Below are 22,728 nucleotides of genomic sequence, written 5' to 3'. Positions count from 1 at the left end.
TTAATGAAAATTCTTTTGAATGATATATTGTTGTTTAAACATGTCAATCATCCTACCTTGGGGTGATATGGCTGTACTATTTTTGTGGTTGAATTTCAAGCTCACCCCATCAATTATTATTTTGGCTGCGAGTTGTCTGTGTGCCCTGAATGAAAGTCAGTCACCAAGGGGAGAAGGCGTCCAGGGCAGAAAATTCTGGGTGGGTTCAGCGGTTAGGGAAAGTTTTTTTTTTTTTCCTAATGTGGGCACCAGTGAGGCAGAGGCAACCTCCATACCGGCACTGGGGACACAGCACCGCCCATGGAGAGCCAAACCCAAGTAGTTAAAACAGACCAAGCACAAAGAGAGACAGCAAGAAAAACACAAGACGAGAGAAGGAAAAAACAAAATCATGTTCCATAATCAGAAACAAAACTAGTACCCACCACATGAAGGGCACTGCCAATGTGCATCCATGTGTCCCTTGTTGTTGCACCAGTTAGCACAGCAGCCACAAAATGGGGCTTTAAAGACAATGGCAGCACAGCAGCAATTAGCCTTATCCCTGGGTGTGGCTATGCTCTGAACACACTCATCTGTCCATGACCACAGAGGCGTGTAATGAATGACATGACATTGCTATGACACAATAAAATAAACAACATCTGGCAGAACTTAGACAACTCCCTTCCTCTTTGTTCACCCCTTGACCTTATATAGGTTGTAAATCAGGCTTTAATCAACAACAACAACAACACAGTTAAAGCTGAAATATACAACTTTTTCAAAATTAAAAATTAAAAAAAAATTCAATTACCTCTCATTATTCTAGAGGCCAATATAGTTCAAAAAGTGGAGGACTTGAGCTTTAAAAATGTCCTTTGTTTCATATAACTCCAGGGATCCCAGCAGAAAGCAGAAATGTCACCTAAGAATAAAGTATAGTCATCTTTCGTACCTTGGTAACTGAAAATTTGACAGGATGGTCACAGTGGTCGCTACAGCCTAAGATTGAACCAGTGTTCCTCTAGATACCCAACAATCTCACTAACCACCAGGTCAAGCTAACACCCCAAACAACATGGTTTTTAGCTCAGAGAGGCGCATGCTTGACAAGCAGCATTCTTCACTTTGGACCATAGCCCATCGAACTCTAAACCTAACGCCAAGACCTTTGAGTCAACAATCTCTGACCTGAACCTTTCTCTGACACATGCTGTGGAAATCGCAGGCAGCGAGTGACCGGTTGGTCACTTGGTTGGTTTCATCCTGACTGTGTGATCTGTTTTCAGTGCGGCGCATGAGAATGTGGGAAATGGAAGCCGGATGGGAGATAATCTGGTCACCTGATCCACGCTTGGTGGAGGCGATGACAGCCGTGCTGTGCCACCGTGTGTCATATGATGAGGGGGCCAAACGGCAGGTGACTGACTCACCCCCTCTTAATGGACAGATGACCATGGCACCAGGAAGACGTGGGAGGAGATGGAGGAAGGCGAAACGGGGGAGGTAGATGGGGTTAAGCAGGTAGAGTGACGGCTTTCGTTTGATGCAGCATTTTGTGCGATTCTTGATAAAAGTGAGTCTGATGTAAGATGGCGAGGTAGGGAATAAGGAAGGAGGAACGGAGAGAAGAGGTATTCTGTTTCACAATGCAGTGGGCTAGAAGGCTCTCTGCTGGTACTCCAGCGACACTGTGTGAAGCCAGCAGGTATGGAAACACTGTGTAACACATCAATGTGCGATCAAGGATGCATATGAGCATGTCGTGTGTGTGTGAGTGTGTGCGCTTGTCCGCGTGTATTTAACAGCTTAATCAATTACCCAACCACTTGCCAAAGAGGAAACAGGATTTGCTCAACATGCCTCCCACCTTGCAGAAGTAGAGTCTACACAAATAGCTTATGCACGCAGCTCAAATAAAGAACAAAGCATCTCCCCCTCCTTTTGTTTAAAAGAGACTTCTAGTGAATTGTATCAATAGCCTCAGTTCTCTGTGGAAACAAAGCCAGATGACAGTCATCAGTGTGACAGAGAGGGGGTAACCACACAAACACATCTATATTAATATCTTGTATTACTACATACACACAAGATAATTGCCCAAAATAGATAAAGGGCCAAGCAGCATGCTAACACCCTCATAAATGCAGATGTTATGCGGATGATTTAATCATGGGTCTAACAGATGTTTTTAGGCTGCCCCCTTTCATTAAAAGCCTGCCGCCGCAGATACAGGAATCAAAGATTATTCTAGGAATTAGGATATGAAAAGCATGTTAGCTCAATTAAGAAAATTAAATTGTGTACATTAAACAGAGCCTCGTTCAACCAGCAGTGAGCGTTCTGCCGGCAAGGCCGGGGCATAATAAAATCAAAGAATCATGCCTTAATTGAAATGCACTTAAAAAGGATCATGCTGACAAATGTGATTGTATTGAGGCGCTAATGTGCACACCTCCTCCCTGTTCTCTTTAAATCCAATGAAATTGAAATATCCTGGGCTGCTGACCGCTTCCTGATACAATCAGCCAGCCAGCCAGCAGCACAACACATGCAAAGAGGAAGAAGATGATGAAAAAAATAGGAAGCAGGTAATCAATTTAAAACAAGCGCACAGCACCTCCCTCACTGCTCCAACCCTTTCCTTCACATACACACATGATGTTAAGACCACTTAAAAGATCAAAACAAATAAAGGGTGGCGTGTAGATAGCAAGTCATCATAGCCTTATCAGTCTTCTCTTGTCAAGGGAGACCATTCACTTCGTTGAGCTCATAATAGCATGAGGTGGACACTAGAGATGATAGACCACTTTGTATTTAGCCGTAGGCTCAATTAACTTGCATAACACATGCACACACCCGTAGGAGCACGATCATACACACATTTGTGAATGCAAACACAGGCTGGCATACATATACCCTCCTGTATGTTTCAATATATCTCATCTAGATTTCACTAATCAGAGGGCAGGACTGCTTACAAGCTCAGTGGGAGGCTATCTACTATCTGAAACACACACTCTCAGGTCTGTGTGAAAATCCATTTCACTGTCTCCTGATCAACAGCACTGATCACTCTGTTTGCACCTCAGTCCAAATGACTATAATTAAGATAAACTACCAAGTATGTTTGTAGGTGTATACTTCTTGGCTTGGCCTGCAGAGGGGCTGAAAAAGAAGTGTTTGTCCCAAAAATACTGTTTGGATTAAACCAATTGTCTTAACACAACAAAACATTAATATCCTAGTTAAAAAAGAGAAGATCAGATTATTATTTGGTGCTCCCCAATGCACTATCCTGCAGCCTACTTCTTCTCATTGCTAAACAGAATATATTAGGGTGAAACATAGTGGTAGAGAAGGCAAAAATTACCATCTTGCAAGTTGAAAATCATGTATATGAAAATAAACAACTCTTTCCCTTAACACTTTTATTTTATTTAGTAGTAGTTGATGAAAACATTGTACTTGAATTGCAAACACTAAATACCTACACACCTTTTGAGCTTACACTATGTTTCACAAACAAGCCTTTCCCTCTACATATATATGTAAGCAAACAAAAATAGAAGGCACGCATTTGGACTGCTGATATGGAAACAAAAAAGTAATGTGTTTGCTATTTTTCTTGCCATTAGTGTGTTTGCTGCTGAGCAGATAACTCTCTAAGGTAATTCTCTAGAGGAGCCACTAGGGGAGCTTCCAACCCCCTTTTCAGCAAATTTGAACACACAGTGTATGCAAACACAGAGGAACACAAGGCACACACACATACACAAATGAATGGATAGTGGAGACAAAAAGAGAAACGAAAGAGAGAAGGAGAAGAAATGTGATCTTGGAGGACTTTGCTTTGAAGATAAATTGCATCTTTCAAAGTAAAAAGATATCTTGTAATGCACTTTATCTTTCTGTTATTATTGTGGCCTTATCCTCTCATCATCAAGCCATCCACATTCTCTTCTCACTGTTGACACTACTGTGCGATCTACAAGCCGATATACTATTGTAGTACAGCCTAGTATAGCGATGGGAATACTGCGCACCCCAAACTACAGAACACACCTCCATTATGCATTACACATCTAAGATATTTAAGCTCTTTGTAAGAGTTAAGTCTTGGAGCCATGCCGTGTCATTCTGTGGGGGATGATAGGGAGCTTTAGTCATGTCTGTATTAGCGGGATGACTTCCAAAGCCTCTGGGATGGTGTGTTACAACCACTAGCTCCAGTCAGTCCCTGCCTGGCCCTAAGCGCCAGATCAGAACCCCAAATAGGCCTTGCATTAAAGGGGATAAGCCTTACCACAGGGACTGACTATTCACCAAATAAGATCAAATGAATCGCTGTAGATTTATTGTGAGTCGAAATAAATAGAAACGCAGTGGTTCAACAGTCCAGTGTGGGGATGGAGCCAAGGAGCAAAGCTCTGATTTCTGTTTTGTGCATGGGGAAAAAAAGGCTGTGCAAGATTATTGTGCTTTACAAAAAGTCTTAGGGAGGGGAAGTGAGACTTGAGACCTGTGAACATCAACTGACATGAATTCCAGGACATGTGTCGTCTTCAGAAGTGGGAAAGACAGTGTTTTCCCTTCTTGGAGCAGGAGAACATGGTTCTTATTCTAAGATAAATACCGCCCATCTGTCTGGTGCTGTATGGTGGCGGGGTGTGTGTGCCAACATCGGAGCCCTTCAAGAGACACTTAGGTCTGTGTGTATATTTTCACAGTCTGATTGAAGTAAAACACAGCCTTTAATGTATCATTTCAAGTGAACACCGTGCCCAAATGAAAACACACACACCTACAAGCCCCACTTAATTGAAGGCTACAGGTTTTCACATAGCAGGCAGTTTTTTTTTTCTTTTTTTCCAAGGGGAGAAGAGAGCACTTTTTGAAATCAATATTCTCAACTTGTTTTCCTGCAAATTAAAGCTGCCATTCTCAGGCTGGTGTCACCAGGGACCAGCACTGAGAGACAGAGAGGGATAAGAACTGCAGCAGTAAAGTTTTATATTTCAAGCAAAAAAGATTGAAATGTAATCCTGCATTATCTCAAAACGACTGAAAGGGAGAGAGAGAGACGGGAAAACATATACACCAAAAGGGAGCCCAGATGCTATTTCTGTTTTCTAACAGAATAGGGAAGAATATTCAAAAAGAAGAAAAGAATAAAAATACCATGGCATGATCATAATTTCAAATGTTCCTCATACATTTCTCTTTGAGATATAACATGAGAATGTGTCTGTTACAATAACTTGCTGTTGACATACTTTCCATCCGTGGGAGAAGAATTTCATTGGTACAAGTTTCTGCCTCATCTTCCATCTCAATAACATGCAATTGCCTCCAGTTAGTCTACATAACATGCAATTTACACACAAGACTGCACTCTTTCGCTGTCTGCTCCGGTAGAGCAGGACTGTATTTTGCTATAAAAACAGATACACTCTTCAGGAAGCTTTGCAGTGCCTAAAAACCTCAATTAGGTTCATCAATATTTGATGGAATGGCTCTGATAAGGCCTGGTTGCACCCCCCCTCCAGAGCCCCTGTGCTGCCGTGATGTCTTTAATTGTTGGCCCAAAGCACTGGAGACAGACAAGACTTTGTTTGCTCAGTAATGGATGGCTCTGTCCCTGACACAATATTGAGAGTGGCTGTTGTGAGAGCATGGCTGCCGCACTTCTGGCCTGCAGAGAATGGAAAGGGGGAGGGAGAGGGATGTTGACAGTGGTGGAGGAATATGGAGGAGTCATGTGATGAGCACTGGACCCCCCTACATCCCCTAACATGATGTGCAATACAGTATGTCAGTACATGCTGACACTTGGTAGAAGGACAACAAATCACAGGACTTCCATCCCTCCCTTCCACCACCACCACATTGTTTCTCCTCCATTTCCAACTCTTACAACAAAAGAACTTCTCCTTCACTGTGTGCAGCATTGCAGGCAGGAAGCATCCACGTCAGGCCAAGCTCTTTAAAACTATCTTGCACATACGGCAGGGCTGTCAAGATAAAACAGGCACGAGGGGAAAACATGAAAGACAGTCCTCACCCTCCCTGGCTCCCCCTATCTCCTCCTCCTTCCTCTGGCGTGTGTGTTACTTTCACCTTGGCATGCGGTGATCGCATCCTCTATTCTCGCCTGTGCTCCTCTTCCAGGACCCCTGAGCTGTCCTGGGAGGTGCCTTTACTAAGGGATTTCTCTTCATTGACTTCCTGGGTAAATTGATTTTAATAGCCAACACTTGGGGCCTTTTCTCACGGTCTCCTCTTTCAGCAGCGGCAGGCTCTGTCACGCCCTGCCATATTTCTCCACTCAGGACGTCTGGGCTATTTTCCAGGGCTATTGGAATAAGAACTGACGAATCCCTTTCAAGGTCCCAAGGAGATAATCTCCTGTCATTTCTGATTTGCATAACATTATTTAAAATTTAATGTAATGGCATTAAGCTATAGAAGACCCTCCCTTTTCTGTGAGCCCACATCTGTTTGTGGTGTGTGCGCACACACTTGTGCATTTGTGTATGTGTCTGTGCAGAGGCACAACACTGTGGGGGCTCATCTCTGATGGGGTAACAGGAAGCCCCCTTCTTCTCTCTGCTCTTCTCTCTCTTCCTATCTTTCCAGAGCAACCCCCACCTTCCAATCTGTCCCAGCTAACACACACTACGACCGCAATGCGCTGAGATAATCAACAGATAGCTCAAAGCAGATGAAAGAGGCATCAGATCTATCCACACTCAAACACACACACAAAGACACACACACACACACACACTGAGCAGCTAACAAAGCAGTGTGTTCCAGGGTACAGGGCCAAGGCATAGCCCAAAGGACCGAGGGCCGGATACCATTCCATTTGTCGGATCCGTACGTGTCCTACTTAGAAGGCTGCAATGGGACTCAATTAGGCTGGAACCAAGACGAGCTGATAAATTAATTTATTAATGAATACAATGGAATGGAGAATGGAGGGATGAGCTTGCTCATTTGTTCAGGGTTGGCTAGTCCAAACAGCTCCACTACAATACCAGGCTTTGATTGGGGAGGAGATGGGTCAAACAAGGATTATGCAATGGAGACTTCAATAGCTTTGTGTCGGGTTTGTGAAAAGGACAACTTTGAAAACAGTTTAGTATCATAATGTATAATATTAAGCAAAAATAAATAAATACATAAAGTAACATTCAGTGCTCTGTTTAAGTAACCATCTAATCTTGCATTCATGTTTTCCTCTGTAATCTCAAAAAACATGAACATAAAGTAAAAACCACAGACACTAGCATTCTGATACAAAGGCAGGTAAATGCACATACAATGTGCAATTGCATTACTGATACATACACACAAACACACAGGCTCATAGGCACACAGGAGCATGTTATTACACTGCAGACAGACAAGAACACAAACTCACATACGCACCGTCTCTATTCTCTGTGGTAGAGCATCTTCCACACATTAAAAATAAATTCATTCAGAGTCAATTTGGAGAATGTTTGGCGATGCAGGGCAGGAATACCATCTGAGCTCTGGGAATTGTAGATTGCTCCCCCTCTCCCTAAGGCATTCTCTTTGTCTATCTATTTGGTGTGATTAAAAATACAATGATGAATGCATATTTCTTCCAGATGAATAACTTGAAGGGGTTGGCAGCAGATGAATCAGGGTGCAGTGTGTTGGTAGAGAGACTAGCCAGGTCAGACAGATTCACAGTCAGATCCTCTGTAGGCTGGACTTCCTCAGAGAAAAAAAAAAGAAGAGGTCATCTGGACAACAGTCTACCACGCAGGGCTGGAGCTGGTTAAATTCACATTAAAGCTGCAGGCAAAATTTTTATGTAAAAATACATCTAATCGTCCTAAAAATGGAGCTGCACAGGGTCCAAATTCACATGAAATCATCTGAGAGACTGTAATTCATTCTATTTGCCCAAATTAATCTCTACTGTCTTGTTCACACACAGAAGTGATAGATTAAACTCAAAAACAAAACTGTTTACTGATTAGGAGTTCATAGCACTACATCCAAACCATCGTCTTCTACAAAAACAAATGTAGACTGTGTATTTCATCGCAGTCACATTAAAAAACATCAGTGCATGTTTTGAGATTTTGAAATCCAAGAAAATAAAAGTGATAACATCTCACATCTTGCTGCCATTTGGGGCCGCCCACGTATGAAGCTTCTTTATTATGCTTTATTTTTGTCAGCACTTTTAAATAGGGGGAAACAATTGCACTGTGTTACAACACTAAAGAGCACTACCAAAACTGTACTGCATCCTTAATGTAAACACACAAACACACAAATGCATGCTTGTACCAAGACCCGCACCAACCCCAACATCATACATAGTCAACCGGGCACCAAACATATGAAACGTACGCTTCCCTAGTGGCTGGGGAAGGTCTGGGCTTGAAGGGCAGCGGTTGAGGCTCATATCCCCAGTAGGGATCGCTCCTGGCAGGGCTACTGAGTGCCCCCACTCCCCCCCCCCCTCCCACTGCCCCCAACAAACCAGTGAGAGAGGAAGGCCCTCCTCTCCTTACATGTCAACTTCAGAGAGCATGCCTCTTGCTGCCTCAAAGCTTTGATACCAAAATAGTTCAGGAAGCCTCTGTCTTAAAAATGCCCCAACAGGCCTTGATTCTGGGGATGCAGGGAAAAGAGGTTGGAGAGAAAACATAGGAGAACGAGAGAATTACTAGGAAGAATAAAAGAGGGAAAATGTATGGGTTTCTTATACAGTAACCGTTCCCACACTGTAGTGTACTGCAAACTGCTCTGGCAATGAGGTCCACTCTTGACCAGCAGATAAATCTTTGCATGAAAGGAATTCAAACAGATTTGAAGCTCGAGGACCGGATGAAGAAGAAAGGTGTGAACGGCTCTTAAGGGAGAGCCAACATTGGTCTCCTCTGAGGCCTTAAGCTTCCAGGTTTTTCAGAGCATCCAGTACGCACCATACTTACATAAATAATAGATAAACAATGTTATTCAAAGCATCTGAATGAAAAGAATGCTTTAATAATAGAGCTGGTGGTGAGTTAAGAAAGCAGAGGAAATACTGAATATTGGAGAGGAGAGGGGTTATTTTTAATGATCTGCAGCTGGAGTGAGAGTGAGAGTAGGAGGACAGAAAGACACGATGAAGGGTCAAGGGGGTGTATTATCCAAATCCTGCCAAAAAGAGGTGTGTTGGTCCATTCAGAGACGACATGCTGACATTCTCCACGCATTCACCAACTTTAACAACAACCAGCCATTCAACAATGAAGCAATGGCTTTCTATCATACTTTAAAATTAGCCTCAGCCTTAAACTAATACTGCAAAGATGCAGATTTTATTCTTCATATAATAACACCTTAAAGCACAGAGCGACCTGGCGTCTATGCTCTGGCAACCTCATAGATATAACATGTTAATTAATGAGCTTTTAGAGGTGCTGCTAGGTGGGTAATGTGATGTTTGAACACAGCAAAGTGTTTTCTCCAGCTTGTAGCATTAAGAATATTTCCCAAAATGTCAATCTATTAATTTTAAGTCTACCCACAGGTAGAGGTTTTATGAAAAACTAGTCATCAGCAGACGAGAATATCTTTAGGGACCTTGAAATGGCACAACAGCACCTCCACTAGACATTCTGCGCTGGTTTAAACACCAAACACCAACCACGCCTTTAGGTACTTGGTGATGAAGTTCATTCGGACCAGGGTGTAGCAGTGAGCAACTCGGCCTGTAGCGGCCCTACTTAGAACTGCTGTAATGGGTCACTAGAGTGTTGAGTAGGGCCTCTTCAGGAAGTACAGATGCTACAATAGTGGGAGTATATCTCTATGTCCTGTCTGCACCTAATCCCAGTATTGAATTGGAGACATTTAGGGGTTCTAAGGGGTCTGACAGAGAGTGAGCGAGGAACCAGCACTTGAAGGACGCCCCCCTCACAATTTGACTCTATTTACAGGCTATCTCACTTGTCCAGTTAACAAGTAGGCCCATGCTGGCACACTTGCTCATTCTGCGGACAGACCCACTAGTTGGTTCAACTCCAAGCTCACCTGCTTACTCAACATATAGGTCTGGGTTACCTTGTTCATTCGGCAATGCCTAGCACTAGTAAGATGAAAGCACTTGCACCTGTCAAACAAACTGCTGGAACTGTGATAAATTAATGATCAAATGGCTCACTGAGAAGTACAGTGGCATCACTGAGCCCTGTAACCACCAAAGCCAAAGAAATACAGATAGAGAGAAAGGGAGAGGCTGAGAGAGAGAGGAGGAGACAAAAGAAAGACAAGGGGAGAGGAGAGGGAGAATATCAGAGTGAGATATATTGGGATGAGGGAAAAAGGAAAAATAGAAGAAGAAACTGACATCAAAACATCTTCGATAGTGCGTGTGCACGTTTGTGCAAGTGTACAGACCGGAGTTGCGCCTTCAAGGTAAGGGGAATGGTGGGAGCACGCATCTCAGTGGGGGCTGCTGCAGTGCCCTCTAGTTTGAACAATACACACACAACACAATGATGGTGGTGTACAGTGAACGTATTTACTTTGTACCTGTTTGAAGTCTTTATGGACCCTTAAACTGCCATAACCAAACTCTTATACACATTCAAAAGCTGCCTACCAGCGTGAAACATTGGCCTAGTGGCTGTTTCAGATTGTGACAGCGTACCGACATTGCAGTAAACACATACACTTTGATAGAACAGGATTTTTATTATAGACATACAAGAGAATGTTAGCAAATCAAAACACTTCATCCAAACACAGACAAAATTCATTATTCATCTGCCGTATATTCGTGGGGCTTTACACAAGCATATTGTCTTTCTCTGTGAGTGTGATTGAATTTACTTTGGGCGGCGAGGGATTGCTAACGGCTTCTGAGGAAAAAGGGAAACAATGTCAAAAAAGGGTTTTTGTAAACAATGCATGCTTGTGGGCTTTTGCTGGTTGAACTGCGAGTGACTAGATACCCTGTTCTTTCCGGCATATTTCCATCCATTATGTCGTCCAGGCATTGTGACGGAGCACTGCAGCTCATCTCATACAGTATGCAGTTATCCAGCTAACTATCAGCCTTCCCCTTGCTGCTCCACCGGCCTTTGATAAGAACAGAGGGAAATTAAAATCATGAACCTGAATTATGAATCCAATGACAAGATAGCCTCTGAAGGCTCTTTCTCAGTACTGTCTCTCTTGGCTATTTCTCCGTCTCTCTCTCTCTTTCTGGTTCTCCTTCTCTCACTTTGACTCTTGTTCTGTATTTCTCTTCCGATCTCAGTGTTGTTCTCTTTCACTTTTTTTTTTTCTTTTCCTAAACCCTGCCCCCCGTCTCTCTTGGTTACAGAAGATTCAACTGCTAGCATATTCCATAAGAGACTGAGGGGGAAAGAGAGGAAAAAAGTTTCAAACGACGATAACACACAGTTTGATAAAACTGACAAGGGACTCAATTAAGGCTTCCCTGTCAAAGCAGTAGTGATATTTTATTAAGTGGCAGTGTGCCATTCGATGGGTACATCAAGCGACACATCTGTAGACGAGAGGACTGCACCAGCCGGGTAAGAGGGACACGTGTTGCCACTTTCAGGAAACATCAGTCGAAACTCACTTCATCACGTCTGCTGAAAAATTAAGAGGCCCCGATATTAGGATGCTCATTTACTTTTTCATGCACCACCCCTCGTATTTGAGGAGAGAATATTGCTGTCCCCCTTTTTTTCCGCTTTATTTCGAACACATCCAAACACAAAGACTTCTGGTACGAGCTTTTGTTGCATTACCATCAGAACAAGCGCGACCAAGATTCTGGCAAATCTGAAAAAGAAAACAACCAAAGCCCTGCACTGTCAGTGTTGCGCATGAAGCTTTTAAGAAACAGATTTTTAGGCCAACATACACGCTTATTTTCAAACTGTGTCTAACGTTTCAGAGGGCTTTGATTCTGTTTCCATGATTTCCTGATTCGATATATTAAAAACAGGTGAATTAAATGTTTCAGAAACATGGCAGTAAAATTTTCCTTTTGTGAATATGCACTCAGATAGTTATTTATACAGAATTCTATTTTATTATTTCACAAAATATGAGACACAGACTACAGTATTAGTCACCAGACTTATGTATTTCGAAATACAAACATCTATATAATCTGCATATAATATATATATATATACACACACACACATATATATATATATATATATATATATATATGTGTGTGTGTGTGTGTGTGTGTGTGTGTGTGTGTGTATGCTCATGACACACTAAGCTTTTTAGACTCTTCAAGAAAAGCCTGCACTAATGTCAATGTCATAAGGATGTCAGGAGACTCTTCAACTACTTTCAAAAGAATTACACTTTATCATTGCAATCAGATATTTTTCATATGAATCTTGTTTTCCTCTGAAAACTTATAAGGCTTTACTTTATTGTCTCGCAAATCTGATGTCTGGGTGCTGTGTTTTTGACCCTTACACACTTTACTATTGTTTGCATACACAGATTAAAACTCAGTCTACCGTTGCACTCATTTTAAGTCGCTCTGGATGAGAGACTTAGTAAAATACACAAAATGTAAATTGGAATGTAGCTTTCTTTGTCTATCACTGCAAACAGAGGATTTCAGTAATAACATTACATATAAGCCTGGTTGTTTGTGTGGACTACTGCATATGGTATATATTCAGCAAGTTCCTCCCTACTTTAAATTTCTTTTTAAGTAAAAGTAAACTTAATCCTTCAGAGACAGCAAACATGGTGGTGTTGTTAAAAAGAAAACAGCAGTGCTCTGATGTGCCGGGAGGAGGCCACAGTGTTACAGTAAGATGAAACTTTAATGCTGAAATCTTTCTTGTAATTGAGATTGCTCTTGTAGGATGTTGTACTGCTGAGAAAAAACAGATGCCCCTGTCCACCCACACACACACTCACATACGCACACACTCCATAAATATGTGGGTTTACATGTTCTACATGACTACGGGTCTGCATGCCAACTTGCCTATACATGGGATGTTTGTGTTTGGCTGCCTTCATCTCCACAAATGCGTGTGTGCACATGTGCATGTGGTGGAGCGGACACTTGGTTGTACAGGAGCTCAGTGCTGACCATACATAGTCTGTTTCATCTAGAACAAAAGCTCTGTTGGAGGACACAAAAGGCCAGGTTCAAAAGCGTTGCAGGCGTCAGGAGCCCAGGCCTAGATACATGAAACAATCAGTGTAAACTTGTCCACAGCTAAGAGGGCTATGATACACCTACAACAATGCTACTTGTGCTCAACTGCAGGCATGGCTCTGTCCACATAATGCAAGACTAAAGCTCTGAGTGGATTAAACACGGTGTTGATGATTAGCAAAAAATAATGTTTTTGTGTTTCTATCACTGATTTATATGTTGCTCTATGTGTGTACAAGTGAGACCGTAGCACTCTGCTCTGCGTGTGTGTGTGTGTGTAAGGAGGGGGGGTTGTCTCACATGTATGTGTGTATATGCTGCATGTGTACAAACACATCATATATGACAATTGTGACGAGAGAGGATGGATGTGCAACACATTCTTAAGGCCACATCTCAATGACAGCTACCGGAGGATGCAGTGACGGATTCAGGCACTGACAAGCAGCAGTGCTTTTTTTAATGAAGAGGAAAACACACACACACACACACACACACACACACACACTCAAAGCACAAAACTATAAATGTCTGAAGGTCCCACTCTCCCCCCTCTCTGTTATTCCCTCATTTCTTCCCCTTTCCTCCTTCCTCCATCACTCTCTCCAGGATATTTATGACTGATAGATCTGTCAGTGCTCTTGCTAAACAAATGAAAGTTGCAGCCTGTGCCATCGAGGCGTTGCTTTCATCAGCGCTTGGCAGGATGGTTGAAGTGGGCCCCCGCCTCCCTCATGTACCGGCGCTGAACTTGATGAGCTAGTACTTGGGAATGTGACATTTACATTCAGCCACCACATGTAGCATAACTGTGTTTATTTTTCAGCTGCAGAAAACTGATAGGGTATTATAGGTCTGTCATTATATAATTATATAACACACAAAATTAGTTTTGGCATGACTTGCAGTCTTGATTCATGGTGATTATACTGGGGTAGCAAGTAGAGTTACAATTGAGTACCAGATCAACTAAAGCCCTATTCAGACCGAAAGGTTTTACAAAGAGATGTGGTGTGTAGTGTAACTTTTACCACTGCGTTGTGAATTTAATCCCATCTGAGTTGGCCATGTCAGTATTATTTATGGACCGAGAGCTGCTGTGTCATTAAAGATTTCAGCTTCTTTTACTTCCTGTTAAAAGGCCCCTAAAATGTCCTTAAAACCAGTACTGTGCAAAACCCTTGGTAAACATTACTGTTTTTGATTTCTTTATAACAATTGAGGCACTACTTAAAGTCTTTGAACTCTTCTACTCAAGGCCAATAATATTGGCCTGTACTGACATTAAGTGGACAAATGAAAAATCAAAAAAGTCAAGAAACAGCCAATTATTATTATTAGTAGCTGTAAAATGTTGTGACAACAATACTCACATGTCTGTACATTCAAAGATTGATTGAGGAGATATTCTATCCCATTTAAATGACTGTGTGGATGGTTACAGTATGGATAACCATCATTTAACAGACACATAGGGCTTAAGACAACCATGCATCCAACTCGCATGAGCACCCGTGTATGAGAGGGGACAGTATGTTAGGAATATACTGTATTGTATGAGTGTGTCTAAAAGAGAGAAAAAAGAGTGTCAGTGTAGATGTGTCTGTGCGATGGTTCAGGAACTGTTTTGTTCCCCCTTACTACCTGCAGGCTGTCCTGCTCTGACTAGACACCAGTGTGCTGTCAAGCCCAGGGGCATTGTGTCTAGGTTGGCCAAGCTTTGGTCCCCTCACCATCACTTTGTTACCGTCACCTGGATACTCACCTACCCACTCTGTCAATGCATTGCTCACTTTTTTTTTTTTTTAAATTGTTTTTATTCATCCACAAATATTTCTGCATAATCTGAATCACCCAGTGCTGCTGCTGCAGTCTTTCACAGCTGGCTGATTAGTAGTTTCAGGTTGAGGATCACTCAACTTTAATTGCTGATGCAGAGTAGAGCCACGTCGATACATCAGCCAATAATAAGATATTTCAGATATACCATATCGGTGTACGTTGGCCAATAAGTAAAAAGAAACTGCAGTACATAAATGCAATTATTTTGGTGGAAAAAAAAGTCATGTCACATGGATTGACAGCCAGATAAAAAGATGGGCCAACAGGCAGACATGCGACTAGACAGAAGTATCTATCTGTCTCTCTGATGTGTGGAAGTGTTCTGTGTGTACAGCTCTGATAGTGTCAGCCCTGTATCTCTAGCTTCTGTTACACCTCGATTGAATGCATTAAAACAAATGAATAACACGATGGTGGGTGTGAGTCAGGAGAGCATCAAGCACAAAACACGGCGAGGCTTATTGTACAAAACTACAAAACTCTAACACAAACCTCAGTGATAAGCAAAAACACACACAGAAACTGTAAATACAGAGACACAAGAGCACACTCATACTCAAACAACAGACAGGAATTAGCTTTGTTAAGTTGCTGCAGTTCAAATACAACCAATGATTGAACCATAGGCTACAGTTGTTTTCTGTAGAGGCCACATTACATAAATATGTAATGGTCAGATGAGTGATCAAATACTTTGGGCTCTATTTTCATGAACACTGAAACGTGGTGCAGATCACAGTCAAGTGCGCCATGCCCGGTGTGTTGATGGCTGTGCCAACACACTTTTGGTAATTTCGTGCCCTGGCGTGCCTGGCACACCTGCGGCACATTTGGATTCAGGGTGGGATGAGAAAGAATACATAATCATACATTATAGTCAGGTGTGTTAGAGGGCCTTTAAACACATGGCTCTCCCCATCATGACGCCATGACAGTTTGGAAATTGTGAGGGGAGTTTTCCTCAGAGGAAATCTACTGTTGTTTTTGACATACAAATTGGAATAGACAATATATGAATATACTGCACAGCAGCTCAAATATGCTGCCAAACAGATAATGACTCTTTTAAGTTGAATTCACTTGTCTGGACATGTTGAAGATCCTATGGTCCCCATGTTATCCATGCGTGATGGTCCATAATTTTGTCATAATGATCCATATAACCATCTGCAGTTAAGTACCATCATATAGTCAGAAATAATACAAGTAGTATTTAGAATGTGCTCTAGTATTACACACAATGCATTTTTATTTTAATTTCTGAAATATCTTAAAGTTTAATTCAGCTAGATTTTACTGTTTTACGTGCCAAATAATTGCTGACAATCTGGGAACAAAACAATTATCTGATCTTCATATTGCAACGTACTTGTGGATCCCGGTAATGATCCACAGATACAATAAATTAGGATTTTTAAAATAACACTCTTTTACATGCTAAAATTTAACCTCAACAATCTTCATCACATCGTGTTGCTTTTCACAGCCACATCCTAACATGTATCGTAATTAAAAATGCTGAGCTCCAGGCTTAAGTCACTGTGCCTGTTTACCCTGTTTTTTGAAAAGAGGTACAGGGAAAGGATTGGTGTGCACAAATGATCCTGAGGGAGTCATTAACAGAGAGTGAAGTTTTAATTGATATGTGATTTTTCATGGGACTAACCAGGCGCGTAGCCAATAATGAACCTGGGCGGCACTAGCCCACCGTCATTACTCACTGGCACACCCAGCCAAGTTTGATCAAAATACATTTTGTAACAATAAATATAAAAAATATATAAAAGGAAATGAATAAATATAAACTTGATTTATTGTTGACTTGACATGTGTCCTCTGATTAAAGCAGAACTGTTGAAATAAATTGTAGCAAGTCTCCAGAATGTAATTAGTTGCTCTGGTTCTGACATGCAGACCTTCCTGAGCTGCCTTCATCCAACTAGCTGGCTTTTCAGGTGATGTAACGTTAACGCACAAAGCTACAATGATTCCTCAACAAAAAGGTCGAGGAAGAAGAGACTCCACCGCCTCCATCGACTGAGTCCACCAGACTCATCAGCCCACAACGAAGTCAGCCCGGCCGCTTACTCCCTGGTGGTACAACACTTTTTCACAGTCAGTCTTATGCGGGTTCACCCATAGCTGTGGGACTAAGGGGGGCGCTGCAGGGTGCTGGAAGTGCTGCAGCTTCCAAGCTGTAAGCCCATTTGTGTTGTTGAAATTTTTTCTTCTTTCTGTCGTATGCGAGACAATTGGCAAAAATAGACCCTGCGCATCAAGATAGTGGAGAGAAAAGAACCAGGTGTGAGACACGCGGCTCACGGGGCCGGTTGACATATGTCAGTTAGAATGGTCTCCAGCAGCCTGACTACTAAAAACTGCACTTATCAACTTGATAGAACAGACTAATTCTTTTTCTGGAGAGTTTCAAGTTGTAGTTTCTGAAATAATTTTTTTTAGACAGCTCTGATGGAGCTCAGGATTTATCAGGAGGACGGCTGCTTTACTCCAAACAATTTCACTGTATGAACCTGGACTGTATGTGACCTTTTGGATGTGTAGAAGAACACAGAATTGGTTAATGGTCTTAAGTAACAAGTTTAACTCCTCGGCCCCCTTCCACTTAGAGAAGATGATGCACATACACTTTATGTGACAGTAATAGGAGTTATACACTCTGTACTCACTTGGACAGCCATCAATGCCAGACATCACACTAAAGTCAGAGCTGTGACTGTGCATAAAGTTAATGTAACTCAATAGTTTTTTTCAGTCAATGCCACAAAAATGTAGCATATGAAACAACGCCAAATCATCCTGGTTCCTCCCAGGTTTCGACCAACTGCAGCAAGCAACACATTACAGCCAGCTAAGCTACTGAAAATGAGTTCATAACTTTTAAATGTGGGGGTAAGCAGTGGATGACCGCCACTTAGAACCAGAACCCGAGCAACCCACTTGCCATCCGGAGAGAGACACACCGAAAGCAGGCTGAGCAGGCAGAGAGCAGGAGACTTTCTGCCGAAAACAAGCACGAGACCCAGGAAGACATAAGAGCAGCTGCTCGCTAACAGCTATGTGTGTTTACAGCAGAGAGCAGGAGGGAGGACAGACGTCCACTACTTTGTGCCATGACTCTGCTGCTGCTGTTGACGCTCACAGAGCTCCATTGTCCAATCCCCCCAGAAGACCACTCAAGATGTGAGACATTCAAAGAGGCGCAGTCTTGGTCAGCCAAGTGACCCAGATTAATTTGATTCAAGTAGGGGTGTAACGTGTATTTGTCCCGGACCGTTCGAAACAGGATGTATGGTCCAGTATGCTCCGTGACCCATAAAATAACTGTCAAAATAGTTTAGCACGGTGGCTCAGTGGCTAGCACTGTTGCCTCAAGCAAGAAGGTCCTGGGTTCAATTCCCGGCTGGGGCGGGGCCTTTCTGTGTGGAGTTTACATGTTTTCCCCATGTTTGCATGGGTTTCCTCCGGATGTTCCAGTTTCCTCCCACCATCAAAAACATGTAGGTTAGGTTAATTCTCCTGTCAGTGCTCCTGACCAAAGGCACTGGCATAGAACTGGAGTTGGTCCCCAACACATTTGATTTCTGACGAGGTCAGACAGCACGTCATAAGAACCAGTTCTGAGAAAGAAAAATGTAGTTAAAAAGTATGAAAGTAAAGTAATGGTTTGGTCCCTCTGACTGATATATTATTATATATGATGTCATTAGATCATTAATACTGAAGCATCAGTGTGTAAGCAGCATGTTACTGTTGTAGCTGCTGGAGGTGGAGCTAGTTTCAACTACTTTATATACAGTTAAACCATAAATCAGCATAAAACAGCTGCCAGAAGGTGTCCTGATTCCTTGCAAGAAACAGAAAAGTTGTTTTCTTTTTCCACTGTAGCAACTAAACTGTTTAAGTAATAGTTTCCACTGCAGCACAACTAAACTATTTCAGTAGTAGTTTCCACTGCAACACAACTAAACTGTTACAGTAATACAGTGTTTCCCCTATAATTGTACAGGCTTGGCAGGCCACCAGGCCAACAAGAACCCCCGCCGGGCCAAAAAAATCTTTTTTTTATAATGCCAAAAATAACACCAAATATCCATTCATCCAGAAATCATTGGCATTTGGGAGCCTTTGTGCAGCACTGTTCCAAAACATGAGGCAACCTCTGTGTCGTTGCCTGGGAAACTCTTGGTAGCGTAGCTGCTTTAAGGAATAGGTCAGAACATAATGTGTGTGCTTAGCAAGTGTGTGTTTGAGCAAGTGTGCGCGACAGAAATGTGACAGTGAATGCGAGTGGAGCAGAGGAAAATGTTTGTTGTCAGTCTGGCAGTAAATGTACAGTGCAGGCTACAGTGTGTAAGTTAATAAATACTGCAGCTTGTCAAGACAGAGAAAAGTCATGTCTGTTGTTTCCCCAACTCCTGGAAAAGTGAAAGAGGTTAGCCCCGAAGCTAGCAACAATTGGTTAGCCTAACCTGATGATGCTAAACAGAGGAACAGAGAAATGTGAGTCTGTCCTGAGTGAGTTTGTGTTATATGTTCTAAGCCTTCAAAGACAACCAAAATATTTGTTTTTGGAAACAAGATTTTCACTTGTAAGATGTGTGTAACTCTCATTGTTATAGTAAAAAATGGATGCATTCCATGGTTAGTAGCAGGTTTTATAGACCTAACAAGATCTAGCAAGACTAGCCTAGCCGTAGCTAGCCCAACAAATCTGAATACATTCCCACAAATTCAAATACAGCGTGTTTAGCAAGTCAGTTTTCTACAGCAGATACACAGACGCATTTTGATATTCTTTAAGCCTAGTGATTTTGAAAACGTAAGTTTTCAGTGTTTTGGAAGGCTTTGGACATATTTGAACAGGAAATACATTGGGGACATTAAAAAGCAGCAACTTCAGCTGTAACTTTCTCAGTACTGAACCTTTTGTCAGATTTTTGCTTTGTAAAGTTATATTTGATTGTATGTATCAATATTAATAACAATATCAATATTGTATCAATATGAGTATTTCCAGCTAACTTCAAGACATATTTTATCTTAAAATGCTTATATGTCACTTTCTAATCTTATTTCGTGTGGGTGATGGTCTTAAATCTAAAACATTGTCACTATTACAGAACTTCCAATAAGTTAAATACACTTGAAATTAAGAAGATGACATGAATGGTAAAAAACCAAAAGCCACCTTTAAGGGATAATATATTACTTTTGAGAATTACAGGCTTATGATACAACACTTCCTAATACTATTAAAATATAGCTGAAAATGAGTTAACTCAGCTAATTTCAAGATCTCTTTTATCTTGAAAGGCCTAAGTATTACATCTTATTTCAAGAAAGCTCAACAAGCGAATGTTTACTTATTCCATTGACAGATTTTTTTCCTTATTACAAGCACCTTGTATTCATAGTTTTTTTTTTAACTTATTTTTGAAGTGGCATTTTTAACACTGCATTACAACTGTGTAGAATAATTAATCATAACTGAACAGTTTGGTTTGGTGATTTCTGTCTTGTACTGGTTACACAAAATTTTAGCAGTGGATCTGGTTAAAGTTGTGGTTTGACATCGGTAATATCTCTCCAATTAAAAACTACAAATGGAACAAATATCTGCTGCCTAACCTGAATAAAACTTTTTTTTTTCTTTGTGATCAAGTGTCAGCTGGTTTAAGAATGCTGAATCAAAGTGGAAAGACAAGCAAAATACGAAAAAGGAGTTTGTGTGATTTCAGAGAGGTTACCTACACCCACCTGTTGCTAACAAAATACTAGCTCTATTTTGGTTGGCAGAAGACATAACACACTTTTTGTACAATGTCCTATCTGTTTGTTGAGCTGTATTAAGAATATCCTAGCCTCAAAGGCTCATTCACTCAAGAAAAATCAAACAAAACTGTGTGAGCAAGCTCCAGGTCTGCCTCTTGTTTTGCTCAAATTATGTTTTGTTCAAATGTGTGGCTTGGCACACACTCACACGAAGCAACACATAAATACATACATACACACACACACGCGCGCGCAGACAATGTTTAGTCTCCTCCAAATATGCATGTGTGTATCTGAAATTGAGAGGTAAACAAGTTTAATTATCCTGTTTCATGTCAATTTCACTGACAGATTATGTAGAGATGAGAAAGGTAGAGCATCAGGGTTTTACCCTAACTGAAGCTATGCATAAAAAAAAATAATGCAGAAAAAAAAAAAAGAAAAAAAACCCTAAATAGTTAGTTGGTGATGAAACAGCCTAACAGCGCTAATTGGATACATATATATTTGTGGAAGAGAACTTAACAGGCATTTAAATTATGCATTAATCAAACAAAGCTTAATATGAACTGACAAGAAGCTTGGCAATCTGGCAGCCATCTGGAAGATAGGCCTGTCAGTCACAGAGAGGTGAGAAAGAGGGATGGCTGAACTCTGGGTTAACCCCAGAGTGAGGGGGGAACGAAGGAGGGAAAGACAACGAGAAAGAGAAAGACAGAGACAAAAGACAAGAGAAGTATAATGAGAGATAGAGGTTGAGAAAGACAGTGAGAGAAGTTAGGTCTAAAGGTTACATAGACAGATATGAAGAGCACAGAAGTGGATCTGGACATTGCTGAAGATGGGGGGTCAAGTATCACAGACGCCAAAACAAGGTCAGTTAAGAGAGGCGTGTTTTTGACAGCCCTGGTGAAAAGTATTGTCAGGGTCATCATATCTCAGCTTTACAAATAGCCACATGTACACACTTCTAACTCTTTGTGCTGCACACCCATGAACACAGCTACACTGCTGCAATGCACATTTGCACAGCTACTCACAAACGTTGACTTAAACACACCCAACCATTCTTTCTCTCTCACACATACACTAAAATCCACATTCCACAGGCATGCAACACACACTTGCACTTAACCCAGACGGATACACTTTACACTAAAGTTGCGGTATGTCTGACTACAGCCTGTACCTCATGAACCCTGTTGACAAGCTGCATTGTTGTTGTTGATAATAGTGTTGTTGGTTGCAGTCGTGCGCTTCAAGTATGCTGTGGGTTCAGACCAAAAGCCTACAATCAGAAAGTTCTCCGAATGGCACATAGTTATGTCACCAGGCTAAGCTGATCGCTTGCCATTGGCAGCTGCTATATTCCACAGATGGGGACACAGTAACGAGGCGAACAAGAGGAAAACTGACAAGACTGTGATATGAGCAACGAATAATTCTTCTACCGGCTCACGCAGCACTTTGATTCGCTCCCTCCAGTGGTTAGAGCAATTTTGATTTTACCCGCCTGTAGTGTACTTAGACTCTTTTTCTCTTTTAAAATCCAAGTCTGATTTCACATTGTTCTCCACCTAAGTTATGTATGACAAACGCCTGGGGCCAAATCACCATCAAAGGAGCACATCGCAGGAACACGGCGCTTCCGAGCTTCTTAGTGATGACAGATGTCACTTTTGAAGTGAGCACAGGGATGAAAGTGGCGGGGATGTGACGGGCGGCATGAGGACAGCTTCTCCACCGTGACCTGCCATCATCAGTGCTGCTGAGGTATAATGGGGAGAGACTGCAGGGGCCTGGAAGCTCCAACGGCCGTCTGGGGTGTCTGTCTCAGTGCCCACCAGGGGCCAAGTCTTAAATGTCATACCCACCTAGCTTGCGAGCAGCCAGCACCCAACCTG

The 22,728-nt window shown here is 41.9% G+C and overlaps 1 long non-coding RNA gene across 2 annotated transcripts in view; it reads right to left on the bottom strand.

Moving 5' to 3' along the window:
• Positions 1 to 6,923: 6,923 nt before the first annotated feature.
• Positions 6,924 to 22,728, bottom strand: part of LOC137186110 (uncharacterized) — a 93,126-nt gene continuing 77,321 nt past the window's right edge. Inside the window, exons 5-6 of one of the 2 annotated variants that reach the window (XR_010928966.1) lie at positions 10,983 to 11,109; positions 9,513 to 10,889 (exon numbers count right to left, since the gene is read on the bottom strand). This is a non-coding gene — a long non-coding RNA (uncharacterized lncRNA). Of the gene's footprint in view, positions 7,735 to 9,512; positions 10,890 to 10,982; positions 11,110 to 22,728 lie in introns of those variants that run through there. The other variant, XR_010928967.1, reaches the window with a different exon arrangement.

The sequence above is a fragment of the Thunnus thynnus genome, chromosome 1, assembly GCF_963924715.1.
Source record: "Thunnus thynnus chromosome 1, fThuThy2.1, whole genome shotgun sequence".
Classification (NCBI taxonomy): domain Eukaryota; kingdom Metazoa; phylum Chordata; class Actinopteri; order Scombriformes; family Scombridae; genus Thunnus; species Thunnus thynnus.
This window is presented reverse-complemented; position numbering and strand designations above follow the sequence as displayed.